The sequence below is a fragment of the Polyodon spathula genome, chromosome 5 (assembly GCF_017654505.1).
Source record: "Polyodon spathula isolate WHYD16114869_AA chromosome 5, ASM1765450v1, whole genome shotgun sequence".
Taxonomy (NCBI): Eukaryota; Metazoa; Chordata; class Actinopteri; order Acipenseriformes; family Polyodontidae; genus Polyodon; species Polyodon spathula.
The window spans coordinates 36,304,793-36,325,709 of NC_054538.1; positions in this window are offsets into that span (position 1 = coordinate 36,304,793).

Sequence of the window (20,917 nt, forward strand, 5' to 3'; positions counted from 1 at the left end):
TATACAGATTCAGTTTGTCCAGTTCTCATACCAAGTACTCTCTCCAATGCCGCAATGTACTTTTTGTAATATTGTAAATTCATACACTGGTTAAAAATAAAATAATATAAGACTTGTAAAGAGACCTACTCAGTCTCAGTGTAAATGTCTGTTGCTTTTTAAATTACTGGGCTCCTTCTTTATACTACAAAGGAACCTAATAAACAGAATACTTCAGAAACAAAATATACCTCTGCACTGCTTTTTTGTTAGAAGATGCATCTAATTTACTTATTAAATTGAAGGAAACATGTTCGCCTGGCTGCTACCCCAAAAATGCCAATGTTTAAATTAGTAAGCAACCTTATTCACAAAAAAAAGCTTCCATCAACAGTTCTATATTAGTAGATTATATAGACCTAACGGATAAAGACTTCTGCAAGTGACATTTCATCTATAACATTTACAACCTGTACCCTCCACACACTGTTGGGTGTTAAAACTTTGTTTGAAGAATACCCAAGAGGTATAGAGCAGTCATTTTTTTTCAGGAGCAAAATTACTGTTTGATAAACCTCCAAGCAAGACCAGAGAAGACACACGTTGGACGTGTTTGTACTTTTAAGCCTTGGTTTGTCACCTCAGAACACAGGTGTTTGAATCAGTTTTCAACTCAGTCTTCAGGGGACGGCGTACCACATCACAGATGTCTAAGCAATTTAGCACAGCTACTGTACTATTGATCTAGCAGAAAAAAGCTCCAGGCTGAATCAGCCCATAAATTGAACTGTTCTCATTCTTCCTTTTTAAAAAAGGTAAACTCACTACAGTAGGTCTAATCCTTTGTGGAAAAGCATAGCCAGCTTTTGTTTCCCAAGCTTGCAGATCAATTAACAAACTCCTACATTATTTAGTTAGCAGTTATCCAAGGATCCTACCTTATTATAGCACTGAGCACAACTGTGGGGCATGGATAATTAAACTATTTTTATATATTTTCTGTCTTAGATTGTGATAAGCATTTGAATTATTTATAAATGATTTCTGAACGTACAAATTTAAAAACGTAAGAATGTTTTTGTTAACATTTATGTATTAAGCTAAATATGAAAAAAAGTAAGACACTCTTTGGTTAAATCTGGAGAAAAAAAAAACACCTGGTCAATTATTTCTGCTTTTTTAAAACTTGGTGCCCCATAGAAATGGCCTGTTAATGGAAAGACAGAACATGCAAAAGGTATAGTGTGGATTATTTCCCAAGGATTAGTTTAGTGCAAAGATAGATTAGAGAAATACTCTTTAAAATGTAATTTATCCCTATTATTTTACAGTTGATTTAACAAACTGTTTGTGCTATCTACTCTCATCTTCCTTTCCCTCCCTACCTCAAAACCCTGCTCCCAATCACATCAGCTGTATTCTCTCAGTTTGTATCCAATCACAGCAGTCTCTTTGTTGAAAACACACCATCGTCACTCCCCAGCTTCATTCATCGTAGCAAAAGAAATGAGTTCCGGGCCCCATGTTATGCCAAATAGTGTCGCTGCCATCATCTGGCAGTATTTGGCACTACTAGTGCCAAACATGGCCTCCCTGCCAAATAGTGTCGTCAGCACAATTGTGTCTCACTGACGATTACGTCTAAAGTAATAATGTGCAACAGATTGTATAGCCATCATATTGATTTGATATTTTACTTGTGTTGCATTCTTTCTTTTTGGACTAATTTATATATATATATATATATATATATATATATATATATATATATATATATATATATATATATATATATATATATATATATATATACAGCTCTGGAAAAAATTAAGAGACCACTGCAAAATTATCAGTTTCTCTGGTTTTACTATTTATAGGTATGTGTTTGGGTAAAATGAACATTTTTGTTTTATTCTATAAACTACTGACAACATTTCCCCCAAATTTCAAATTAAAATATTGTCATTAGGAGCATTTATTTGTAGAAAATGACAACCGGTCAAAATAACAAAAAAGATGCAGAGTTATCAGACCTCGAATAATGCAAAGAAAATAAGTTCAGATTCATTTTTAAACAACACAATACTAATGTTTTAACTTAGAGTTCAGAAATCAATATTTGGTGGAATAACCCTGATTTTCAAGCACAGCTTTCATGCGTCTTGGCATGCTCTCCACCAGTCTTTCACATTGATGTTGGGTGACTTTATGCCACTCCTGGTGCAAAAATTCAAGCAGCTCGGCTTTGTTTGATGGCTTGTGACCATCCCTCTTGATCACATTCCAGAGGTTTTCAATGGGGTTCAGGTCTGGAGATTGGGCTGGCCATGACAGGGTCTTGATCTGGTGGTCCTACATCCACACCTTGATTGACCTGGCTGTGTGGCATGGAGCATTGTCCTGCTGGAAAAAACAATCCTCAGAGTTGGGGAACATTGTCAGAGCAGAAGGAAGCAAGTTTTCTTCCAGGACAACCTTGTACTTGGCTTGATTCATGCGCCCTTCACAAAGACAAATCTGCCCGATTCCAGTCTTGCTGAAGCACCCCCAGATGAGTCAAATTTTCAGCTTTGCCCAACACCTGGTCGTCTAATGGTTAGACGGAGACCTGGAGAGGCCTACAAGCCACAGTGTCTCGCACCCACTGTGAAATGTGGTGGAGGATCGGTGATGATCTGGAGGTGCTTCAGCAAGCTTCGGGCAGCTTTGGCATGAATCAAGCCAAGTACAAGGTTGTCCTGAAAGAAAACTTGCTTCCTTCTGCTCTGACAATGTTCCCCAACTCTAAGGATTGGTTTTTCCAGCAGGACAATGCTCCGTGCCACACAGCCAGGTCAATCAAGGTGTGGATGGAGGACCACCAGATCAAGACCCTGTCATGGCCAGCCCAATCTCCAGACCTGAACCCCATTGAAAACCTCTGGAATGTGATGGATGGTCACAAGCCATCAAACAAAGCCGAGCTGCTTGAATTTTTGCGCCAAGAGTGGCATAAAGTCACCCAACATCAATGTGAAAGACTGGTGGAGAGCATGCCAAGACGCATGAAAGCTGGGATTGAAAATCAGGGTTATTCCACCAAATATTGATTTCTGAACTCTTCTTAAGTTAAAACATTAGTATTGTGTTGTTTAAAAATGAATCTGAACTTATTTTCTTTGCATTATTCGAGGTCTGACAACACTGCATCTTTTTTGTTATTTTGACCAGTTGTCATTTTCTGCAAATAAATGCTCTAAATGACAATATTTTTATTTGGAATTTGGGAGAAATGTTGTCAGTAGTTTATAGAATAAAACAAAAATGTTCATTTTACCCAAACACATACCTATAAATAGTAAAACCAGAGAAACTGATAATTTTGCAGTGGTCTCTTAATTTTTTCCAGAACTGTGTGTGTGTGTGTGTGTGTATATATATATATATATATATATATATATATATATATATATATATATATATATATATATATATATCAGGGCTAGCAAAATCGCTAGCCCGATGTTCCGTGACAACCAAAAAAATCTGTCGGACAACGTCTTTTTTTTTTAACTGCTTGCCGAATAGGCAATCGATTTTTTTTTTTTACTCTATAACAAGATAGCGTTCTGTGCTTTAATCAAACAGCGGTTTCGCATCAACATTTCAGTCGCAGATCCTCGTGGTAAAACACAATGTTTTTCATTGGTAATGCTTGAGTGATAGTGACCAAATCCCGCGAGGAATGCCCCGTGTCAGTGCACTGGTATCTGTCACGTGACTGTGTCTTCAATGAAACGAACAGTAAAATGGACACTGCGACAGCCAGGTTATATACTTTTATATTGAAGGCTGTGATTTTTTTTTTTTTAAAACGAAATTACAGACTGGAATTACAGGTACTTTGCTCACCGAGATTCACATTTTTTTATCTTGTTACCTTTATTAAATCGTATTTCCCAACCCAGGAAAAAAAAATCGAACAGGATAGTTATTATCATTCAGATTTAGCACACAGCATGTTGACATCGCTGTTTTCATTTCTTTAATGTGGTTAATGAAATGTACCGGTAATTTTAATTTAAATGTATGGTGCTTGCTTGTAATCTATTGTACCGAGTGCAGCAACAGTGTCGGGTCCAAACCAGGCGTCAGGCGAGTGTAGATATACTATGTACATCCTAGCTATTATTATTATTAGTGCTAGTAGTGACAAATACTGTAGTATTAAAGAAAATCAAAGAATAAAACAGTACTAATATTATTAATAGTTTAGCTAATGCCTTTATCCAAGGTGATTTCCTTAACTTACTCCAGCAGCTTATATTGTTCGTTTTGCATTGTCCTTCTCCTATAGCGAACAAAAGGCATTGGACCCAAACAGGGTTGTTATAGCGAGGGTGTACTGTGTTTAGTATTTGATTTGCACGCTTATTACACGACACTTGCACATTTTAATATATGATGCGTGCACATTTTGTTATTTAATTTTTGTTATTTTTCACCACCCATAGTGTTCAACATTTAACAGAGGGTATAAAGAAGTTTGGATCAGAATCCAATATCCTCCCTTACAAAAAAGTAACATACTGCAAGTATACTTGTGCCTGAATTGTCTGGCTTTAGTATACTATTGGTACCATTATTCTATCCTATTTTGGCACAAGTATACCTGCAGTATACAACTTTATATATTCTTTTTGTAAATAATGCAATGTAGTTCTCAAATATTGGACATTTCTTAGATTGTATCTTACTTCTCTTTTGCTTACCTGCATTGTCTCTTGCTAGATGTGCACCTCCAGATTCTGACAAAAAATTTTAGAAAACCAGGAGCAACTTCTCCTTTGGATCAAAAAGCTATAATGCTCTGCGGCTGCCCGCCTATCTGGATAACTATCAAAAAACTAGTAGAAACTAACTAAAACACAAGTCTGGGAAAAACAAATGGAAGTCTGGAAAAAGTATGGAATTTTGATGTTGAAAAAGTGTATGAACCCTGAGATACTGTACCTATATTGAGTACAGTGTACTTTTTACAAATCACAGTCCATAGGTTAATTATGGGCAACTTGACATTTTTTTTGACAATCAAATGTCGACAATGGACTGCCCGAAGGGCAAGTACCATTACCAAAATTTTGCGAGCCCTGATATCACAAGCAAAGTGGTAGTTTGTACTCTTCGCTGGTTTTAATCACTTAATCACGTGTCGTACAACTTGAAGATGATCCATTGTGCTAAACCCACTCCTGAATCCTGCTTGCTCATTTGATTGTGTGGAGTCAAATTTGTCTTGAAGTCTGCTGGTGAATATCTTGGTAAAATTTTTTGTAGATTATAGGAAGTAAGCTAATAGGTCTTCTTTATCTCCTTTCTTATGTAAAGGTATCAACAATGTGTTGTCCAGTCGCTTGCCACTTTTGCTTAATACAGTCTGTAAAAATACACAACAGTATTTTTTTTTTTTTTTTCACATACTTCTTTCACGATGTCAATCATTATGCCGTCTTTTCCGGGTGCCTTTCCTGTCTTCATATGTTTGAGAGCATGTTTCACTTCTTCCGGTAGAACATCTGGAAGTTCTTCCTTGGGATGCATTTTTTCTGTCTCGTCTTTGTCATCTGCTACGTTGCTCTTTTCATCTTGATATAATTTTCTTTAAGTCTTCGACTCTTCAAAATTAATTTGCGGTTCTTGATGACAGTCCCGTCCTCTTGTTTGATTGCTAAAATCTGTTTTTTCCAGATGATTAGTATTTGTTTTCCTTTCTTCATCCTTCGGTTGTTTTCAACAGTTTTGTCTACAAACCTACAGTTGAACTGCCGTATATCCTCAGTAATGAGCTCAATGCACTCAATCTTTGACTTCAGAGCTACAGTTTGTTTAATTTCCCTTCTTTTCTTCATGAGGCCTTTTGTCTCTTGCATGATCTTCTGGTCGCATTTTGTACTCTGTGTTCCAACTGTGTTTTTTGCTGTTTATGCAATTACTTGTGTCACTTCCACATAGATTTTGTTTGCCTCAATTGCTTCATATTTTTGCAGATCTTGAAGCACGCTGAATCTCTTCTTCAGTTCCAGTTGAAATACCAGGCTTTGCTTTTGGAGCATTTCTATCTTGATTGTGTTGGATTTCGTCATCACGAGTTTCTCTCTCTCCAGTGCTGTGTTTAGGTGTATTATGCATCTTACAAGTCTGTGGTCACTTCCTATGTTAAATTGTTTAGTACTGAGACTTCCTGTACAGTGTGATTCTTCTTGGTGAGTATGTAGTCAATTTCATTCTTCATATCATTGGGTCATCTCCATGTCCATGTTCTGGAAGAAGGTGCATACACTTGGATGACACGCAGTTAACACTGAGCATAGAGCCATATGGTCATCTTTTTATATATATATATATATATATATATATATATATATATATATATATATATATATATATATATATTAGTGAGCAGGGAGAGGGTTAAATTCCTCCCTGGTTTATAAAAAATGTGCAAATGCACATTGATTTAATTTAATTGTTTTATTAATTGTTTTATTAGTTCATTACGGTTGAACACACTCCCAGCCAGGCTCTTCACTCTTCAGCAGCCCTGAACAGACTGGCTGCACTCCTTTTAAACCCTGCACCTGGCTATAATTTACAATAATAAATTTATATGAAACATGTTTTTCCAAAGTGCATCCTATGACTATGGCCATACAGGTTTAAAGCTGCTTCATATTCCGGTCAGTGCAGAGACCCGGGGTTTGGAATAAATGACCTTGCTTTTAAGATTTAATATATATTACAAAAGCATAAATAAGTACTACAAATTTATTTAAAACAAAACAAACAAAAAAAAAAAACAACTGGTAAGTAATGTTATAAAATGGCAGTGTGTGCTCGCTGGATTAAGAGGGGGGCCCTTTTTAAAGGACTTGTCCCAGGCCCAGAATTCTTGGTTGCGGTCCTGGTAGCACCCAATCAATAAAATATATGGAAACTGTCTGGAAAGTGTCATTTCTCTGATTTCTTTCTGCTCTGTTGCTTGCCTCAGATTTAAAGATTTCATGGACCTGGAAAGGTTCAGCAGTTTTATTAACAAGTCGATTGAATAGGAAGCAGAAACAGAAGACGCTGTTAAACTTTGAACTAAAGAATCAGAAGACAATATAGAAGGTGTAAAGAAGGTGTACAAAAGTGCAGCTAAAACTAAACAATCGAGGACTATTCAATATCAATATTAACAAAATCAGCTATTATGTGAATGTATTCACTTTGTCATAGTTGTTTCAAGGTTATATACATTGTTGTCACTGTGTTGCTTACTATATGTTACCAATATGTTGTTTATGATAGAGGTAACTTGTGAACCTTTGCTGCCCTTTAATAAAAAATTAAAATGATACAAACCAGCAAAATAAAATTTGTACGGTACGCCCTGTTTCCGGAATCACCATGGCAGCAAAAATGTATAGGGTGTGGTAAACCATCCCCCAGATCAAGGTTGGTCTGAGCCCTTGAAATAGTGAACCTAGACTCAGAAGCTGCAGTTTAGTGCTTTTCCGCACAACAAACAAACAACAACAAACAAAACACAACAGTAACAAAATGTTTAAACAAAACACTATAAACAAAACTCTTTACACACCCAAGCTTCCTGGCCCCAGGCTGTTCCTCTGCACCTGAGCCAAGATGGCTGCCATGCGCACAGCCTCTTCTCTGCCACAAGGGGCCTATAGTACACAAACCAAGGACTTGATAAAAGTGCACAATGTCACACTCTCTAGGGAACAACACTATTATGACTACTAATAATAACAGTACAAATATTTACAGTACAGTATTTACAAAATGCAAAACTATCATCAGGTTTAAAGCCCTTATGCCAGCTGAGACCCATTTTCTACAATACAAAATGTACATTCCTCCAGTTCCATTTCGATAGTTTCAACTGTAGTAACAATAGAAGACCCATAAATAAATAAATCAGGCTTGGCAAAGAAAAACTGAAATTAATAGTGCAGCTTCTTCTATTGTGTTTATCAGTTGTACATGACTAACCAACTGTACCAGATTGCCAGAAGTGTCATTTTATAGCTGAGCAAGTTCAGCATGGTATGTGTTATGTATATTTATAGATGGGACAGGTGCTTGAAAAGATATGATATTCATATAAATTGGAAAAACAAAGTATGCTTTTGATTATATACTGAGCATCAAAAGAAACATCACTATTATAACACTTTTTTTTTTTTTTAAAAAGGTGTATAAATGATGGACATTGACAAAATGTTTTTGGTTTCTTTTTAATCACTCAATCACTTTAAAAATTCTTCCTTGACCATAACACACTTGAGTGACCATGACTGAAGCATATGCACTTAATCACCTAATTAGTGAGACCGTTGATTGGACACTGGATATGGAGTGATTTCGGCTGTTGATTTGCAAGCTTGAATAGACGCGATAAAGAAAAATCCCAGAAAAAAACCAATATGCTATGTCTGTCAAGAGAGCAGTGCCTTCGTGCAATCACTTTGTTGGAGGCTGGACTAGGGCAGTGTACTGTGGCTCATCGTCTTGGGTGCTCACAGCCAGCAATTTCAAACCTGGCGAGACGGTATAACCAGACACACTGTCAATGACAGGCTACAGACTGGGAGACCAAGAGTCACAACACCTGCCGAAGATCGACAGATCATTTAACATCATCTTCGTGATGTCAGTTGTTAATCAGCACAATAAAAAGTCACTGCACCTGCTGTAAAACAGAGTTTGCCATTTTTCGATCACATCTAGTGAATTTTATCCAAATATAAAGTGATGTTTCTTTCGATGCTCAAATATAAGTGATAATTTTCTTTTGATGCTCAGTATATTAATCTGCATTTCTTCTGCATAAAACATTGTTTAAAGAGCAAGTAGCAGGGTTCTGAAAAATATAGTGTTACATGTCCCCTTGTGTTGCTACAACTGTTTAAAAAATGTACCTGTCATTTTTCTCTTCATTGTTAACATCCTGACAATGTTTTACACTTACAACTGTAAAGCTCTTTTCCAAATGTCAGCTCTAATGCTCTGATAGTGTATGGATTATTGGCCACATTGTTAAACAGGTAATAACAATTCTTGTCCATGATCAGAAAAAAAACAAACAGCATTTATTCAGTTGTGTGTAGTGATTTAGAGGACAGCTCTCAATCCCTAGTGCACTAGAGCAGACATTTTGAAACTAACTTTGAAACAGTTTGGTAATGTATTGTTATAATTCAAGTAACTAATTTAACTCTGCCATCTGAGTTAGCGGCAAACTGCATTTTTCACAGTTGTATAACTCAGTTGCGTTTTTTGAAAATACACTTGCATTGCATTACATTAATGTTAAGTAATTGAAATCCACAATTGGTTGTATTTTTCAATTTACGACTTATTTCCGAAGGGCACAAAACACTAATGTGGTCACTTAGTACAACAAAATGGACGTGCAAATTAAGACATGACTCCTCTCGTGTCTTATTTAACTTGCGGCCACTAACTGCTTACTGAGCTGAGAGTAATGGGAAGAGGAGGAGGAAACAACACTACCTTAAACCCAGGATAGTTTGTCCCTGTCAGACGTTTCTAGATCTACCTTCAATACAAGTAATGCATAGATACAGATTGGATATAGGCATTATTGTGATCTGCTTATGTCTGATTTAGAATCACAAACAGCTTGCAGTCACGCCATACCTGTACCTGTAAAGGTTACAGCTGCCCTTCATTTTTATGTAACAGATGCCATCCAGACAACAGCTGGGAAGATATCAGACATCTGTCAGTCTTATATGACAAAGATACTGACTGATGTCACAGATGCACTTTTCCGTATAGGGCAAGGGAGTATATAAGATTTCCAATAGAACCAAACAAAAATATTATCAGTTGTCTGGCTTCCTAAATGTGCTAGGTGTAATAGATTGCACACATGTTGCAATATCCCCAGATTCAAGGAATGAAAACATCATCATTCTTTAACTGTGCAAGTTTTATATGATGCGCAATGTATTATCACCGATGTAGTTGCTAAGTACCCTGGCTCATCACACAACTCATTTATAGTGGAGAACAGTGCCTTGTTCAGAAAATTTGAACAGGGGCTTCGATGTGGAGGCTGGCTAATGTTATAATATATTAAATACATAATTAACATGACCATTTTAAAACATAAGTAATAAACACATATTAATGTTTAACATTTCTATTATTATTTTTCACAAACATACAGAAACATTCAGATATTGCATGTAAAGAACATAAATATTAATATTGCATCAGAGAATACATTGTTATATTGAACTAAATTAAGGATTGTTTGCTTTTTTTCTATAGGCACACTGTATTATTATTATTATTATTATTATTATTATTATTATTATTATTATTATTATTTAGTCATTTAGGATGGTTTTATCTAAAACGACTTGCAAACTAGGAGGTGAAATGTGCATCACAACTGCTGTTCTGCATTTTAGGTCCAATAACCTTTAGGTCTTTTTAATTGACCTTTTAATGGAAGAGGTTGCATTTATTTTTCGGTTATATCCTTCCATACTTTAAATTTAGACGTGGCTCTGGACTTTTTGCTGAAAAGAACAGTTTGATGTCATAAAATGTCATCAAGCAAAATCTCAACTTGGGGGGCTAGAATTTATTTTTTCTTTCTTTTTTTCCATTGTTGTGGTGATGTGTCCGCGTCCTTGCTGTTATCCAGTTAAACTGAAGTACAGACTATTGAAATGTGATTAATTGGCTTGTTAAGGAACCTGAAAGCTTCATGTAGTTGGTGAAGGGGCGAATTCTGAGTATGTTGCTGAGGAAAAAGTGACAGGAGTGTTCCAGAGTAGAGATGTGCTGAGAGTATTGCATTCCAACCTCTACTTTTTATTGAGGTGAAAGGACAGCTTTCCCTTGAGGGACAACAGCAGGTGCTGAGTTAAGGCCTGTCTTGGTTTGCACCAAATGGTCACGTTTTACATGAAACAGTGTGGAGACCTTTTAAATGTCTTAACCAACATGCATAGAAAACGGGAAATATACATTTTTCAAAATGTGTTATACAGATAAATTGAGTTTGCTGTCTTTACATTGATGTCAAGGTCAGATATTAATGGCTGCAAAGTTTTGGGGAAAAAAAGGAATTTGGATCTTTTTTGTCTTCACTGACATTTTATAGTTATTTCCTTAACCAACATTTTTACTTAAAAAAATGAAATGTTGGTGAAGATATTCACATGTCGTTTAGGACAATTATGCTATTTTGATCTTCACTGTTCTTGTATAATGGTAGCCCTATCAATTCTTTCAGGAGTTCCTGGAGAAATTGATGGAGTGCTTTTCCTAATCTTCAGTAAGCTGCATAACTACAAACATTGTATTTGTGAAAACTAAACATTGTAAAGTTTTGGAACTGCAATTTTATATCATTTTAAATTCTACATACAGAAATATCTACCCCCTGCTTGTGCTTTACAGTTCATGCCATGGTATCTGCTTTGTCTATTTGTGCTTCTTCTTCTTACATTTTAAAACGCATGCTAGTGAGGACTTTTCATTGACTTTGACAGTTAAAAACTGCGAAAAAAGTCATTTCAAGGGTCCCTTTTTAAAAATAGAACACTTAAGGTTGTGGTGATTATAAAAAGGTACTTAACTGAACAAAAAAAAAATAAGTTTTGGTCTTTGAATAGTGGCATGTTGAATCAAAAATGCCCTATGATATGCATTAGAATCAGATAATGCACTCCTGCATACTGATCCAACAATTTATTATTACAGTAATATGATAAATAGCTACACAAGATGGCCTACAGACTATATATATATATATATAAAAGAATATGGGTTATTACATAAAAAATATACATCAAAATATACATCATCATATTTAACGACCCCCCTTTTAAAATCTCAAGTATGAAAAGTATTTGAGGTCTGATTAAAGGGTTATTTCAAACATAATCCTTCAGAAATGGATGAACTGGGTTAAATAGTAAACTATAACATAGGAACCCTTTTCAATTCATGGAATAGGCTATTTAAAGATATGAATCTGCTGCTATGAAACACAATTTAATTTATATATGTGAAAACTGACATATTGCAATTTTTCTGACTTGGGGAGTTGCAGACCAGGGAATCGTGGCTAACATGAGCAAAATCATACACTTTATTTTCTTTGCTTTATCTGAATAATTAAGTGTAATCATGTTCTGACTTTAGTATCTGAAGCTAGATATAAAAGTTTTAACTGGTTTTAGTTACAAGTGATGTTTCAAATATTCGTTTAATTATCTAATACAGTAATGCAATATGCTCTGACAGATCATTTTAAATCATCCAGTAGCCTGTCTTCACCAATACTGTGTAATGTAACAATAAAATTACCTTTCATTCAGAACCCTAATAATCTATCCTTTCAGTGGTATTGGTCTCAGGAGAGGGCAGAGATTTGAAATGGAAAGCGACCGTGCTGCTGCCTCCCTTGATATTGGTAGGCAGGTGTTAGGGTACTTCCTCTCTGTAAAAAGACGCATAGCCACTAGGGGTGGGTATTGGGACTGAGGATCTGTATTGCAATATATTACAATACTGAAGACACTATTGAGATATATTGTGATGCATATTGGAATTCAACAGCGAATGATGCTGATTTTGAATTTTTGCTACCAAAATAAATCTACATTCATTTTTATGGAAATTAAAGTATTAGAATATAATGTCAAATTAAACTCTCATATGAAATGCCCAGTAACTAATTTTATATTGTTTTTTCAAAAGTACATCCTATGACTGTAGCCATAAACACAGGTTTAAAGCTGCTTTATATATCGATCAGTGCAGAGACCGGTGTTTGGAATAAACGACTAATACATATATATATACACACTCTGGGGGACAAGCCTAAAAGTCACATGCACGATGCATATATTAACTTGCCTATTTAACATTACCTCCAGTTTAATGTACAAATAAAACGTGAATTTGTACAATTTGTTTTAAAAAAATCTATACTTTAATTGGCATTCCGGTACTATAAGATTTAGGACTACACCACTGTATGTAAGGCTGGTGGCACTGCCAGCATAGTTTGCTTCAGCCTTGAATAAACAACTTACCACAATGTTTGCTCCTATGCAGCCATCATTTTTAGATTTTTTATTAGGAAATGATTCTACACATGTGACTTTGCTTTGCAGAATTTAAGCAGCTCAAAATCTCTGTGTGCTTCTGCCATGTATTCTTCTGTGTTAGCACTGCTCGCTTTACAAGTTCTCGTGGGAAGTGATTATCTCGCGAGATAATAGCCAACATTTTTCAGCAGATGTTTCCCTGAATCACTTTATCCAAAAATACTGGTATTGTTCAAATATAGATTATTGTATTGCCTGATGAATATCGCAATAGCCGCCATATCGGTATTATCACACACCTCTAATAGCCACTGTCTGTTTTATTCTTAATTTCCACCCACTCCAGGTGGCACATATGGGGGTTAGAGTGCTGTCAGATAGGGGATTGCTTATGTGTGTAAATCTGTACTGTAAATGTGTGGTTACATAATTATCACTGCTGTATTTATAGATGTGCAATTAACAGATTTTTAGCCACTGTAATTTACACTTGTCGGTTAAAAAAAAAAAAAAATGGAGATGTAAATCTTTCAACTCTAAATACATTATCTTGCTGCTAACCTTATTTTCCTTCGATGCCCAAACACTTTTAAACTACATGTATCATGTAGACACCAACTTTACTGCCTGCTTGATTTAGCATTAGCAGCCAATCTGGACCACAAATATGAATATTTGCTGCCCAGTGGGTTCATACTGTCTGGCACAGTTTAATGACTTCTCATTAAAACCGTCCAAGCAGCTGGTTCCTGCCAGTGAAGATACTTTGAAGTTTGACCCTTTGTACAGACAGTGAAGAGCACCGAACCAAAAGCAAAACAGTCAATAGTGTAATGTTATCTTCAGTGATCTATCTAATCAGCCATCTTCCTGTAAGCATTCTGACTGCAAGAGATAGCATGATTTCAATTAGATTTGCAGTATGTGTATAGAATATAATAATGGTACAGGTGCACTCCACTTAATGGAAATCGGTACTTTATCAACAAAGTATGTATCTTAAATAAACAATACAAGAAAGCTTATCTGCCATAGAACGGGAGTTTATTATTTGTATAAAGCACGCCCTGTGGGCCATACAGTGTAATAAGTAGTACCATTTTACAAATGTATATTTTCACTAAGTGTAATTAATTGTATACGTTATGCCGCCGTGACTGTTAGTTACTATCCCAGATGTACCTTAATTGCGCAAAGGCAATGTTACGGACCATCTGAAAATTGTGTTCTTGTAAAACATGACTAATGTCAGTCACCAGATCTCAATCCCATTGAGGGGACATCAGAAAGCAAAATCCTCTCCAATCAGTAACCCCTGAACAGGCTTAATTTATGCGAGTACTTTACATACAATTTGAGTCATTTTTGGAGAGTTTACGTGACTACTTAATCTATCTATAGGTTTTCTTCCAACACCTTAATCAATCTGCCCTTTAAATCAGTATTAATAACTCTCACATTTGCACATTTGCTGACCACTTTCACTGACCCTGTCTAGTCAGCAGTACTGAGCAGCTAAAAGGAGGTGGGTTCACTGATTCTGATGTAATTTAGATACTTTAAATTCCACTACAGCACATTTCTTATTATTTTTACTTCACTTTCACGATATATAAATTCAGACCTGTTAAATGGGAGTTAAACATTTGGACAAGGTAACTTTATAAAAGAGCATTAAACACAATTATTGCAAACCCTTAAAAATATTATGACACCAATGAAATTCAACTCCCTAAACTCTAAGGATGAACCAACTGAAAGGCTCCCAATGAAATGGTAACACCTGATTTTTTGTTTTAATTCAAGGCCAATGGGCAAATGAGCTGAAACAGTAAAATCCTCACTGTCTTTGGTTGCACAATGTTGCTCACAAAACTTCCCTTTTCTTTACCTCTCCAGAAAGACACAGGCAGACAGTTTACTCGAAACTGAAGTAAAACCTGACATAGCTGGTTAACAAAAAGGCGAGGCTTATTAAGATTAAAGCTGCTTCTCATTTATTTGTCTTGTAATATAAGTTGATCTTAGGTTATTGAAAATACCATATTAAAAGGTACATCTTACTGCAAAGGCAAGGCTACGCAAAGTATGTAAAGCATGAGATATGTTGTGGGTAATCGGTTAGCTGCAAAGGATAGAATCAAAGAGTATGACAGGGGCTGACCAGAAAGTGGGACTGTCAAAACTACCAATTAGTATACATGCAGTCAGGCATCAACAAGTGTCACCCCTGGACATTGCATGCTACTCAAAGCATTTCAACTAATTATACTGCAGCATGTATGTCCTTTACCAGAACAGAACAGTACTCAAAAACAGACTTTTATAACAAAGCAAGGGCACTACGATTTCATGTCTTGACAAACCCGACCTGCTGCAATAAAATAAGCATTTGTGGAAAGCAGACACAAACCAAAAGAAATATTTAAAAAATGAAATAAAGGTCATATTCAATTCTTTTTTTTTCTTTTTTTTACGAGAATAATATTGTATATTTGTAACTGTTTTATTACCAGAAACTCATATCCCTGGGCCTTTTCATGTGTATTTTAGTTGTACTCACAACTAAACACACCAACAATAAACTAATAACACTTAAATGTCTACATCTTACTAGTAGATTAATTACACGCAGATGGCCAAAAGTTTAGCATCACCTAGAATTTTAGGATTGAGGCATCCTTTAACAAGGGGCCCGATCTTCGCGCTTCCAGCAATCCCCTGGCAAAATTTGAGCCTCACAAAGAAACAGTGCTTTGGCACAAAATGAGAGATATTCCAAAACGGCACAAAGCAGTTGCGAGACATTGGAATATAGCAGTTTTTTGAGCAATTGGCAAATCTGTTTGTGCCTCGCAAAACTGTTTGTGTATTCACTACCTATATAGCAACTGCACACAACAGCCAACCGAGAATGCAGAATGATGGACAGTCACCATTAGTAATGGCATTACCCCGACAAGCTGCTATCATTGGTGTTGTCACAGTATGTACCGATATGATAGCACACGAGACCACACAATATATCCTGCACACGTACATACGGACCATTCAAGAGTTTTTAAATTAAAGTACTGATGACGCCACTGTTTTATAGAATACGGACAGTATTGCATCACAAGGACATACTATATAGGTTTCTTTAAAGGCCAACTGATCCGACATAGCTGTATGTTTTAAGTACATTTTTTTTTTTAAAGTTACTGTCTGTTTTTTTTTTCTGAATGATAAAAAATAATTTTAAAAGTTGTGCCGTGACAAAGTCTCTGGTAGCACAGTCTCTGATTTGTAAATGTAACGAGTTCATTCACCTGCAAAGTAAACATCAGTCAAGCATTTTTATGTACACAATACACAGAAATGCTTTATGTTATTCATTCTACTCACCCATTTGAACATCACGATTAAACCCAGTTTGTAAGGTTTTGAGTGTCGCCGGAATGGATTCTTTTCGTTATGACATTTTTTTTTGTAAGGATAATAATTAATTCGAAATACGCTCATAAAATGTTAATTGTGGCCTACTATGATTTCTCAATAAATGAACACTCTGTACAATTAGCAACATCGACATTGAACAGACTGCACAGCTGCATAAAAACGGCTAATAATTACAGTTAACAAAACTCTTTGTCCCGCCTCAGCTAACTTATGATTGGACTGCTGCCTAGAAAATACAAGTCTTTGATTGGTTGGTTGTATCACCAGTCTGGCTTTAGGAAAACGTTAGCATGCCTTTCACAGCAAGTGTCCTGACTGTGTTTGGCTCTCCAAACTGCAGCTACCCACCCCTACACCCGTAATGCGCAGCAACCTATAGAATAGCCAAATAAAGCAATGGGCCACAAGATGGGTGTATAACATATTTATACAGTTAATTTACAGATGTGTGGCAACACACAGAAATGATAACAGGCAGGAAGCCAGGCCATCATGCCTGCGGTAGCTGTACTTAAATTTTGGGTCGTAAACACATTTCTGGCGGGTCGTTGAGTGGGACAATAAAGAAAGTTTTAAACACGTTTTCCAACAAAAGCACTACAGCAGTCTGTTAACAGTGCTGCTCGCTTATGCTGTGCTTGTATACTCTACTTTTTTTTTTATTTGTTTGTTTTGTTTTTTGTTTTTTGTTTTTTGTTTTTTTTCCTGAAGGGCTTCTGCGTTACGATCAACCAATTGAATATCTGCATTGTCTCTGCGATTGACCAATCATAAGTTAGCTGGGTGGGAAATAAACTGAGTCTGTTTCAGTTAGAGTAGGAGAGTCATATCTGCCAAGTCTTACGCAGCTGTCCAATCATAACCAAGCAGAGGTCATTCACGGTATTCTGCATGCAAATTGAAGTAGCCAATAGAAAAGTGAAAGATCTGACAGCTGTCCAATCATTCGTGAGCAGAGGCGGGTGTTAATATGCAGGGCAAACACTGAATTTCGCCGACTGTTATTGAGAAAAATAATACATTTCAGTATTCTTAAATCTAAATATATATAAATTTTTTATTTATTTAACCAAACAAGGGAAACACCGTAGTATAGTTACTTACGAATCCACGATTTTTTCTGAATAATTTGACTTTTGAGATGAACAACTTTAAAACAGGTAGTGGTGTGATTCGCTTGCGTCAAACTGAAACAAAGCGAGACGCTATCTATACTCTAAGTTTATTCACGGTTATCTGTGTGAACATGCTTTAAATAAAATATTTAAATTGGAGTATTTTTATGTTGTGCGTGTTAACGAATAAGCCTCAGCACAATTACTGCCTGAGTCTTGGCTTTATCGAGCGACCCAAGAATAAATCCCGCTATAACATTTAAAAAAATTATATATATATATATATATATATATATATATATATATATATATATATATATATATATATAATAGATAGAGAGAGAGAGAGAGAGAGAGAGAGAGAGAGAGAGAGAGAGAGAGAGAGGAGAGAGAGAGAGAGCGAGCGAGAAACACATACACACTGTGTATGTCTCGAGAAGGCAGTGCAATAGTCAACGTGCCCGCAAACAGCCAAGTAAGTATCAATTATCAATTTATGGAAGTGCCCAAACACTTTGAGGACCACTGCCATATGCTAATCGGACCATATGAACAGAACAGCCATCTGCACAACAAGGAAGGCAGTGTGCTGGACAGAGGTGAGTGCACGTTTCCACACTCGTCTGTTGGGCGTGGAAATACGCTGTAAACATCACTATATGAACATGTTATATATGTTATTATGGAAAGAAAAATAAGAGGCTTACTGCTTGTGTGTTTTTGCCACAAATTGACTATGGTGATGCAGTGTGTTGGTTTGCATCACCATCAACTTCAGATAAACTGAACTCGCTATATCATGCAGCATTGCGGTACAATACAAATACAACATTTAATACTCATCATTATATATTATGCGATTTGGTAGGCTGGACTTCTTTGGCTTTACGCTGGCTGAAGCACTGGTGTATTCTGGTATATAAGGCTATTCAATGGAAATTACCCTCTTATTCAAATGAATACCTTATAGCCTCAGATCTCATTCTTTTTAGCATTTTAAAATCCCAAATGTGCGTACTGAGGCTGGTAAAGGATCCTTTGCTTATTATGCCCCATGGTCCTGGAATGAGTTCCAGTCCAAACTAAAGCCGCAGACCCAGATATCTTTATTGCAATGTAAGAGTAAACTGCATGATTTCGTTTCTGAGAGTTGTAATTGTTTTAAATAGTTGACTACTTTTGTGTATTTTGATTATTGTTTTAAATGTGATTTGCCTGTGTCTTAATTGTATTTTATTGTGTGCTTGTTCTTGTTGTCCAACTGACTTGCTGCTGCCTGCTTGGCTAGGTCTCACTCATAAAAGAGGTTTTAATCTCAATGTGACTACCTAGTTAAATAAAGGATAAATATATATATATATATATATATATATATATATATATATATATATATATATATATATATATATATATATATATATACACACACACACACTAAAAAACAAGAAGATATTGCATAGTCGGCAACCAGTTTGGGGTCGTCTTATATATTAAAGATTATAAAACGACGACTCGTGTGTCTAGAAAATTACTGGTTTTCTGAATAAGGTGTCTAGAAGGGCTAGTATTCCAATAGTATCCTAATACTAAGTGAGTATTCGGTATCACATTTTCGGAATACTGGTATCCAGAATACGGAAGGATTCATTCAGAATACCCTGTTTACATGGCATGGAACAGCTATTCAAATTTCCCACTATTCCGAATACAACTGAAATCCTTATAGAACAGGACAACCAGAACAAGTGCCCGCATAGAAATATGGGTGCAGTCAATTGCACCTATCACACACGACCTCTACCAAACCCTGCATTATCTCTTCCCTGTTTGCTCAGGTACTGGGGAATTTAATATGTTCCTCAGCATGTCGCAGCAACGCGGTTATGAACCTGTCGAGGTGGCGGGAAACAGCTGACTGGATGATCCCCATTGTATCACCTGCTACCTTCTGGAAAGTCCCGGTAGCCAGGATACACATACAGACAGACACTCCCAACTGCTCAGACGACGTATGACTGCACAGGTTTGTTCTGTCCGGGTCATCATGCAGCATGTGGCATAGATGAGTTGAGACAATACCTGGACACGTCTTGCTCATTGCTGAGATCCTCATATGTGTGACATCCACATGTCGACGGACACGCTGCATGCTACCCATGTTTCCCATTGTTGCCTGTTTGTAGTCAGTGCTGGCAGTTAACGCAGTCCTTTTACAATCCTTATTCTGCATGTCACAGACCTGGCTTTGTGCTTGGCGCATACCTTCGAATATACTAGGATCACGCATATTGTCGGCCACTCCCCCCATATTGCGCGATGCATACATTTTATTTCTGCACAGCACAGAATGGATTGTGACGTGCAAAAGGACGTTTCGAATATGGCAACTTGGCACAATTTCGGCACATCGTCTATTTCCAACGCGCATACCCCTCTGCGCTTTGCGCAAACCTTTTGAAGATCGGGCCCAAGGACTTTAGTGAAAATCCCTCCTTGTTGGAGGGATAAAAATAACCCATCAACCTTACATTACATAATTCCATAACTCATGTAACCTGTGATATACAACAATTGTTTTGCCATGTTTGGATCCTGTACTAATGCACAATAGTGCATGAAGTCCTTTTGTCAGAACTCAAATTTGCTATGACTCACCTCACCAGTCATAGCTAGAACCCTGTTCTATGCTATTTCAAAATCAAAGTGGATCTGTTTGGTCAGTTACGGTATATAGGAATGTAGCTCCCCCATTAAAGAAGGGACCTCAACTGAAATATTATGTCAATTGTAATATTATTGTAAGCTATGTGTGGTAACATGACTGGCAGTCAAGGCTGGCCAGTGGCAGAAAACAGCAACCCAGACAGAGTAAGTGCAGTAAAGCACCTTGGCGCACTTTTATTCACATAGATAAACAAAATCAAAACATAGGAACAAAAGAATAGTTTGAACAAAACACTACACACATGGGCTCCCTGAGTGGCTCATCCAGTTAAAGTGCTGCCGCGGGGAGTGCAGGACGAGTCACACAGCTTGGACTGTGCCAGTCTGCGTCCAGGCTGTGCAAAGTGGCAGAATCTTGCTGGGGAACCCAAGGGAGATAGGAAGCCGACGGGGACTTATTCTCTTTATCGTGCAACAGCGAACCCTACTGGCCAGACACCAAGCATATTCAGAGTGGATAAGCCCACCCATTTCTACTCTGGATTGCTCGGCGTAAAACCAGTTCTGGCAGTT